This window comes from Dioscorea cayenensis, chromosome 5 (genome assembly GCF_009730915.1).
Source record: "Dioscorea cayenensis subsp. rotundata cultivar TDr96_F1 chromosome 5, TDr96_F1_v2_PseudoChromosome.rev07_lg8_w22 25.fasta, whole genome shotgun sequence".
Taxonomy (NCBI): domain Eukaryota; kingdom Viridiplantae; phylum Streptophyta; class Magnoliopsida; order Dioscoreales; family Dioscoreaceae; genus Dioscorea; species Dioscorea cayenensis.
The window spans coordinates 31,511,257-31,520,509 of NC_052475.1; positions in this window are offsets into that span (position 1 = coordinate 31,511,257).

Consider the following 9,253-nt stretch of genomic DNA (forward strand, 5'->3'; position numbering starts at 1 on the left):
ACTGCTGGCGATGTGGTGGTGCCGGTCGAACCGCTCGGTTTAATTGAACCGGTTTGCTTGAACCGGTTTAATTGAACCATGAACCGGGTTTTTTTTAATATAATTTATAATTTTTTTTGGGGAAAATTACTGTTCACCCCTCGTAATTTTCAAAACTTCCCAAAAACCCCCTCCTACTTTTTACATACACCACGGACAGCTCCCTTCCGTTAGTGCTTTAACTTCCCTTTACCCCCTACCGCTCACTTCAAACGGGTCCATTGCTGAAATCCCATTTTTGGTCCCCGAAAAATGGTGGGAAAGGAAAGCCGCCAAATCACATCGTATGCTCAACCTCTTTGAAGGGCTGCTTGGTTTCGATAGACAATGCCAAGGAGTTGCATTACATCTTGTTGTTCTCCCTCATTATCATACCCGAAATATATAAATCGGCTTTCTCGAACGTAAAATGAAATTGATTTCCATCGGATTGGTCAAGTGCACTTCATCTTCAAATGAGTTGTAGTCGATTTTATTGTCGAGGCAGAGCATGTGCCATTATCGCCTTCTCGCTTATGGTCAGTAGTTGTATTACGACGAGAAGAACAAGAATTACGACGAGTTCATTTCGATTGTAAAGTTCTTCTCGCTTATGGTTATCTATTTCGTGATATTTTAAATAATGTTTAACTATTTGCTATTATCCGCTTAAATATTTTACTAATATGTTTAATAATTGTCATATCCGCTTAATACTTCCCATCTCCGCTTTAACATTATCTTTACATGTATAACTATTCATAAACGTAAATTCTCAAAGTCTCGCTAGAAACGACGATCTTTTTCGCTTTGATCCGAATTGTTGCATGTGGCACGTGGCAGGTGGCAGAGTTATGAGTCCTCGCATGTAAGAATTAATGACGACATTAATTCTCATGCACTGTAATATAAATCTCCCGAACACACGCTCGCTCTCATCACCAATGCTCGACCACATGGCGCTTAACTTTTTTTCTCGGACACGAAGAGTCACCGCTCATGGACTTCACACCATAACAACTGTGAAGAACCCTCCCCACGGACAACCACTCCTCGTCCTCATCATCCTCCCTCCTCCTCCTCCCTCCTCTTCCTCCTCTTCCCATGGACAACCACTCTATCCGAAAGGATGTTTCCCGAGCCTTCTTCCTTATCTTGAGAATCGATTAGCCGTAATCACCGAATCTAGTTAAACTATTTTTCGCTGTCGAAATCCTCTCATAATCGCTCGAATCGCGGAGGATTCTCCGGGATCGGATAGACGGGAAAGCAATTAGAGAGCATTTCGACTTGGGTAAGAAAAGAAAGTTTTCACGTATCAGCGTGATCATGGAGGATTCTGTAGAGGAGGGAGATCGCGTAAACATCCTTTAAGACGGGTCGACATTTACCACTGAGACTTTCGTTAACGCTTAAGAAAATGACGTCGCTGTACAATCTGCTACGCTCCGTGTTTAACTCATCGTGATCGCTCGCTTTAAGTCCCTACCACGACACATTGATTAATAGTCGCTTTTCACTGAACGTGTGTTGTTTAACCTTTTTAATGTCAGTACGCTTTTGCGAGTGTCTCAGTTGATGCGCTTGTTATGCAAACCGCTGCGAGCATTCGAATGTCATGCACACTTGTTTCGCTATACGAGGGTCGAGTCGTGAGCGTCCCAAAGTCCGAGCGGACGCCGAAATGTCAGTAAATGTTGTAAATCTTTGTAAAATGTTGTAAATGTTGTAAATCTTTTATAAATAAAACGAAACAATCGTATTTGATCGCGAACTTCGAAATTTAAACAGAGACCTAGTAAAAAAACAATGTGGGAAACAAAAAACGCCATCAGAAACAATAGAAAAAGTTAAACAATACTCAAGTTACTCTTTAAACAACGATAACCGTGTTTAAGAAAATACGTAAATATGTTTAAACAAATGACCCGGAGGTACCCATCTAGCAACGCTGATGTCACCGAAAAGCATTCAATTTAAACAATAACATATTATTTACATGATATAGACTTTAGTTAAACAGCTAACCGTTATGTTAAACACTATACGTATCTGCTTAAACATAAAAAGCTTTCGACGCTTTACACGCGAGACTCATGTCGAGTCGAGAACTTTCATTCGAACGATGACAACATGTCTTCCTCGCGACAATGACATATATTTCCCTTTTTGCCCTTGGGATGGAGGGAAAAATACCGCCCAATCACATCACGCCTTGCCTAACCTCTACGCATACAATCATCAGCACTTTTGTGTTGCATAGCTCGATCACTTTGTTCTTTACATCTTCTACTTCTTCTTCGTCGTCTTCGTTTTGTTCTTCATTTCATTTGGTTTTCATCGATTCTGGGTTTTTCGATCGATATATTATGGAGAGTTTTGTGGTATTGCTAGATTCAGCGGGAGAGGGAAGAGCTGCTAATGTTCACTGCTCGAGACTTCTTGGGAATCGGGTGTTAGTCGAGATATGTGAGCCGATGGGGTCTCGAAGTTTCTCTTGTCGAGGTTAAGTTCATCACACCGGACGGATATAAAACGGTTTGCCCTAATAGAAAACGATGTTGACTTCAGTGGATGCTGTCACGTCCACTCCATCTTCAAATGTGTCAGAAGTTGATCTTTGTCAGTCGAGACGGAAAAATGTGCTATTGTCGAATCCTAAATGAAAAGCGAGGGTTTACTCGTCAGAAGTTCCTTTCTTTTAATTATTCCAGGTTGTTCGGGTCATTTATTGCTTTAAATACGTCCGCTCACCTGGTTAACATATCATGTACTAGTCCTTTACGTTATTAGTTAATTGTTTAAGTATTTAATTTAACGCTTAACTATTGTCATTATACAGCTAAACATTATATTCTCACTTAACATATTGATCTTTTCATTCGATCGAAGTGTTGGCGAGAATTGATTCTGCGAGTGCTCCCATTCATCCCCTATGAAGTGACCGACGGCGGTGTGGGATGTCTTCCTTCCCTCGTCGATCATTCTCAAGTGTTGTCGCTCGATATTGGTCAACGCTTTTAACGATGTCGAACATTTCGAGGGACGTACTTTCAAAATCATGCAATCAAAAGGAATTTTGACTTCAAATTATAAAGAGCGAAAAAACATCGGGCGACGCGGAATGCTGACCGATGGTTGTCGCTGGCGCCTTACGCATCGAAAAGAGTATAACAAAAATACTTTTAGAATCAAGACAATCAACCCGTCACACACTTGCGGTGGTGGCATAGGTTCGGCGTCACATCCGAAAAGCGTCCATGGGTTAGCGCACGAGTGATTCGTAAGCTCGAGGACCGCCCCTTGTGCAAGGCCATCGACATTCGAAGCGACATGTTATGGAACATGGTGTCCACATACCATACAAGCGAGCTTGGTTGGGAAAAGAACATGCCTGCGGTGGTCCTCGATGGCGTGACATCTCCGAAATCTATGATCTGTTTGCTTTGGTATGTGGATAAAGATAGCTGAGACAAACTCAAGCAGTGTGCGATCGTGGAGAGAGCGGTGATCGCTTTTAAAGCGTGCATTCTTTTCTTTCAAATGCGAGTGTATTGCAGGGATTCAAGAGGGCTTGCGGGTCACTCGGGTCTTTCTCGATGGTACCCATCCCTCCTTGAAAAATATCAAAAGGTACACTCTTTTAGTGCCGCAGGGAAAGATGGTAACAATGGTTTTTCCACGCCGCCTTCGGTATAGATCGACAGCGAGACCCCGATGCTAATTGGACTTGGTTCATATCTAAGTTGGGCGACGCCTTTACTCACGAGAGTGGAGATTATCATGAGATAATTACCTTCGTGTCGGACAGTCCAAGGGGCCTTGTGAGCTGAATTGCGAGAGTCTTCCCTTCTTCGCCACATGCGCATCGCCTTCGACATTTGGAGGCCAATTTTATGAAAGCCATACGCCGGACTTGGGAAGGGCATTGAGGAGAGTCGCTGGTCTATATGCTCAGCATTGCGTGGGCATCCACGGCTAAAGATTTCGATGATCACCGTCGAATGAACCGCAGGCCATATCACACCCGAAGCTCATCATCTGGTTGATTAATAAATCGGATATGGCACATTGGTCGAATTATCTGTTCGGAGGTGATCGCTGGGGTGAGATGTATTCGAACGTCGCGAGTCGTTCAATGCTTGGATCGAGGAAGCTCGTCATTTTCACCGGTGACGAAAATGGTCGACTCCATAAGGTCTGCGAATGTTGATTTACACTTAACATTTTGTATTACCCTTTAAACATTCTCAATCTTTGTTTAATTACACTTTTCTAACTTTAAATATTAATCATTTCGCTTTATTTAATTACAATAATGTTTAAACATGTTGACGAATTATTTAACCATCACCGCTCTTTGTTTAACCTTATTTGCCAGTGTTCGAGTTGATCGCGCATGTTATGTAATCCCAAGCGTGAGCAAGCGACCAAATGGGAGACCCTACTTTTACGCCCGACATACATTCGAGTTAGAGATCATTGTCGAGGGACGATTAAATCTTCGTGTTGGTCGTTGTGTCGATGATCGTTACGAAAGTGATCGACCAATGCAGCGACTCTCGTGGATCTCGCCATCGAACTTGTTCATGTCGGTGGCAAGTTTATGGTATCCCTCTGCAGAAACATGCTTTCAGCGCCAGCAATAATGCGCATGCACACGCAACGTGACATCGATTTATTAGCGGGTACCACGCCGACAATTACAAACGCGGCATACAAGGAAGCTATATTCCCCCATACCCCGACGATGACGGAGCCTTCGAGACGGAAATCGTGATTGCTTACGATCACCGCGACTAGAAGGCGCTGCGCGGCCCAGACGAAGAGGATCGAGTCGCGAGCGTTTGATGTCCGCGAAGTTACATCGCAGCGCCAGGATCCCGACACAATCGACGATCTTGCAATGAAAAGCCGTCCCGACTAGGCATTGTTAATAAAACCGACGATGACAGGGAAACATTGTGTATTTACTACGAATTGAATGTATTTTACACCCGGAGACATTGTTATTTTAAGCGGATACACTGTAATCTTGAAATATTTCAAAGTCGATGTTTAAACGATATATGGTATATTTAAACAATGAAATGAGACCGAATGAAATTTAACCTCGCCTTACAATTGAAAACAAAAGCAAAATTTACATTGAGATATACAAAGTCGTGTTCTTGAAAAACAAAAAGCAATGAATTGAATCGTATTGATGGGCGACTTTCCATATTTAGTTAAACGATAAGTGTATTTATTTAAAGCAGAAAGTGTTATTTTTAAAATCTGCACACCGTAATTTGAGATATTTAAAACCGATGTTTAAACGAGTATATACTATATTTAAACAATGAAAAGTGAAATGTACACAATTACAACGTAAATTAAACAATGAAATAAAACCGAATGGAATTTAACCCGCTTTTTACAATTCAAAACAAACAAAATTTACATTAAGATATACAAGTCATGTTCTTTCGAACACGAAAACAATGAATTGAATTTGTCCAGATTTACATTTGAAAACAAAATTGACATCGAGACATCAAGACATGTTATTCAAAACAGATTAACCTGCTTGTGACACCCCCTTTTCATACGTGGGACGCCGGTGCCGCCTCCTCCTAAGTATGCGTGGCAACATACCGTAATCCGAGAGTGAGCGAACGCCCGGTTCGCCAGACAGACTCTCACCCTGACGCATCGCTCGATAAACCGCATGACGTGAGCCAAGCAATCGACGCTTCCTTGTTTCGCGTGGGGTTTCTGCAGTCGTGCACGCAGCGGGTACTTTGTCAGTCGCGACCGCCTAACTCCACGTATCACGGCAAAGGTCGACTAGATTCTCATTGCCGAGATACGCAAGTCGAGATTAGAATACCGATTTAAATACCAAATGAGGATGAATTCCGGACATAATTAAAGAACTTACCATGTCCAACGCGTCCTTATCGTCATTCCCGATTACGAAGAATAACGCCCAGTATTCTTGATTATCATCAGTCGCAGATCGACCTACGGAAGTGGCCATTCATGATTATCTGGAGGACGACACTCAACTTCACGCAGTGCGTCATGCAAGCATCCCCGGATCATAGCTATAATTTGCCATGTGCGTCGTCCTCGCTGACATAAACAACAAGAAGATCGATGATGAGGCGCCGCTTGTAAGGATATGCTCGCTTTCGCGACTTTTCAGACATGGCGACTGAAAGCGTCCATCCATCGTCCGACCATCTCTTCTCAGACGGTGCCAGTATAACCATCGTATGAGTCTTGTATACATCATTCTTCCACACATGACGATCACGTGAGGTTAAACGATATAGATATTGGGAAGACCATATTAAATATTTAAATGATATTATCAATTGTTACACTGATATTATATATATATTAAACCAGAAGGCGAAACTTAAATGATCAACATAATGGTATTAAACACTATTAGGTAATAGTTAAACACCATAAGAAACTCTAAACAACATCATAAAACGCTTACACTCTCACTCGCCGTCCATGAGTGTAGCCTGGAAAGACATCCTCATCAACTCCCGGCCAGATGAGTTAAGCACGACTCGAGCCAAATCCCATTTCTTCTTCTTCGAATAAAAGCTTTCCGTGCCGCCCCGTCCACCCTCTCGATCGGGTCTCGATCATCTCTCTCGCCGTCGTCGCCGCGTCTTCATCGCGATCTTCCTTCTCGACGGTGGGATCGACGACGACAAAGTCAGCTATGGGTATACTCGCGTGACACTTGCTTCACAAGGGATTGGCCTCGCTGTCATGCAGGTCAGGGATTGCGTACCACTACGCTCGGATTCACGTACTGTCAGCCACGGCCACCGCAGAACGGATTCCTACATCTTCTCAACCGCGGCTACTACTGCGAGCATCGACACTCATCTTAACTTGTTCTCTCGACCCTCTCGTGTGATCGCTGGTCGACCACGCACGCATCTCTGCAATGGCTCCACCGGCCCGATCGATTTCTATCGAAGCAGTAGCCCAAATCGATCTCCTCAACCGCAAGAATCGCCATCATTCACGCACGAGCGATGTCCTCCACCGGCGACGCCATGTCATAAATTCGGCGATGTACCCAGACATAAGATCGCCTGCCGATGTGTGTCGCTGGTTGTCATCGTCACCACGCGGAGACGAGGCGATTGTTTCTCCTCTTTTTCGCGAAGTCTTCTGCACGTGGCCGCCTTTGAACGACCTTCCCGATGATGTCGCGGTTGCCAAATTCCGGCGCACTGCTCGTCCCGTGCTTCGGGCTTTTTCGAGGGACGGCAGCACTGGCGCGACGCCCTTCCGGCCGCATCCCACACGAGAGGCTATGGCCGCCGAGAAACCTCGCATCATCAATATCTCGCACGCCTGCACAAGAGTTGGCGGCATCTCGCCTAATGTCACCGCCATCATTTGTACGCCGCGACGGGCCGAGGGCCGCCGTGGCCTGACGTGGCTGCAGTAGTGCTGCTGTAATCACGGCAGGCGAGTGGCTTCTCCGCTGGCCGAGGAACGCGTGCGCGTGGTGGGCCGGGAAGAGGGAGAATCCGGCGCCCGCCACAAGCACGAGCAGAGAGGCCGCCTCCCATCCTCGCCTTCGAAAGGTGCGAGTTCAACGCATCCATCCGCTTCTCTGCTGATCAACAACCGGCTCCGAGAACAAAGGCACAGTGTCGAGTGAATTCATGTGCGAAAAGAGAGGGAGACCTTCCGCCAACAAATATTTCTTCTTCAAAGACTCACGAATCCAGCTCTCGTGGAAACCAACATACGCAAACCAAACAATTCTCAAACCGAGATCATTCATTTTTAAACCATGGAGTAAAAACTATATATTTAAACGTTATAGAATCATAATTAAACGGAGAACAAAATATTTAAACCACAGTATGAATAATAGTTAAAACTCAGAATACTAAAGTTAAACGCTTAAATAAAACGTTTAAAACATTAAAGACTTACGTTAGACATCATGCCCACGAGCCATTACTCCTCTTTCCACCAGCCAGGGCTCAGCCTGCTTTCACCGCTCGCTTCGCTTCCCAGCATCTTTCTCACCGTAGCACAAGATCCTTGATCTTTCCTCGAAACGGACTTTCTTCCCTGCTCCGGCCACCAGTAGAACCAGACTGCTAAGCGCCGACCGGAAGCAAACCCTTAAATGCACTCCCCGTGCTGGTCTTCTCTCCCTACAGACTATCTGGGTGACTCCGCGCCGGCCGCGGAATATCCTCCATAAGCCACTTCAGTGTCACAGACGCCTACGGTCGGTAGATCATCGACGAAATCAACGCATCCGCTCGAACCGAGCATGATGTATTTGGGAAGAGATCGTCTCCCACGAGGTACACCATCGAGTTTGACAAAATTATCTTCTTCCCTCCTGCCGAACAAGTTGCACCAGTGCTCTTGATGGGAGTCTCCTGCCTCGTAGGTTCGATAGATACCGCCCTTCGAACCGACCGGTTTCTTCTTCTCGAAGACCATCATCCGCCATCGCAACGTTGCATCAAGAACGAGGGCCACATCTGAGGTCTCGAAACTCACAGCTTCCCGATCCCGAATTTATTGGTGCGACCATCGCATCTTCGCAAAGAGAATCAAGAAGGGCCTTTGTATATAGCTTGGCTCAAATTTCAACAATCCGGTCTTAATAATCTCCCCAAAGGTCGAGGGGTCATGTTATTTTTCAATTCGCCAGGTCTCCACAACCGTGTCAAAAAGAACGGCCATTAACTAGGGCTCGACCGCTATAATCACAAAGCTCCTGCAGATGACAAAAGTTTGCTGAAATATAAGGTTTTAAACCTAAACTCTCGCTATTAAACGAGATATAAAATGTTAAAGCAGACCCATTTTGTTAAATGAGACGAATATTTAAACAGAGACAAATGTTAAACTCAGAATATCTCATTTCTTAAACGTCAACCTCATTTGTAAAACCGAACTATATCAAACTAAACGGAAATGTACATTATAATATTACACAAATCATAACAATCTAAAACTATTTCGATATAGCGTATACATTTACAAACGAAAACAAACAAACCCTAGCCGAGAAATCTCCCCAGATTAACAAATCCCAAACGAGAAATCCCCGCAGACTTCAATATCTTCCAACAAAAACAGAGCACAAAACAAAACCGAAAATCTTTCTTCAGAATAGTAATGCTAACATAAACCATACTCACACCTTGGATCAAACTCACTTAAATGCCAACTAGTC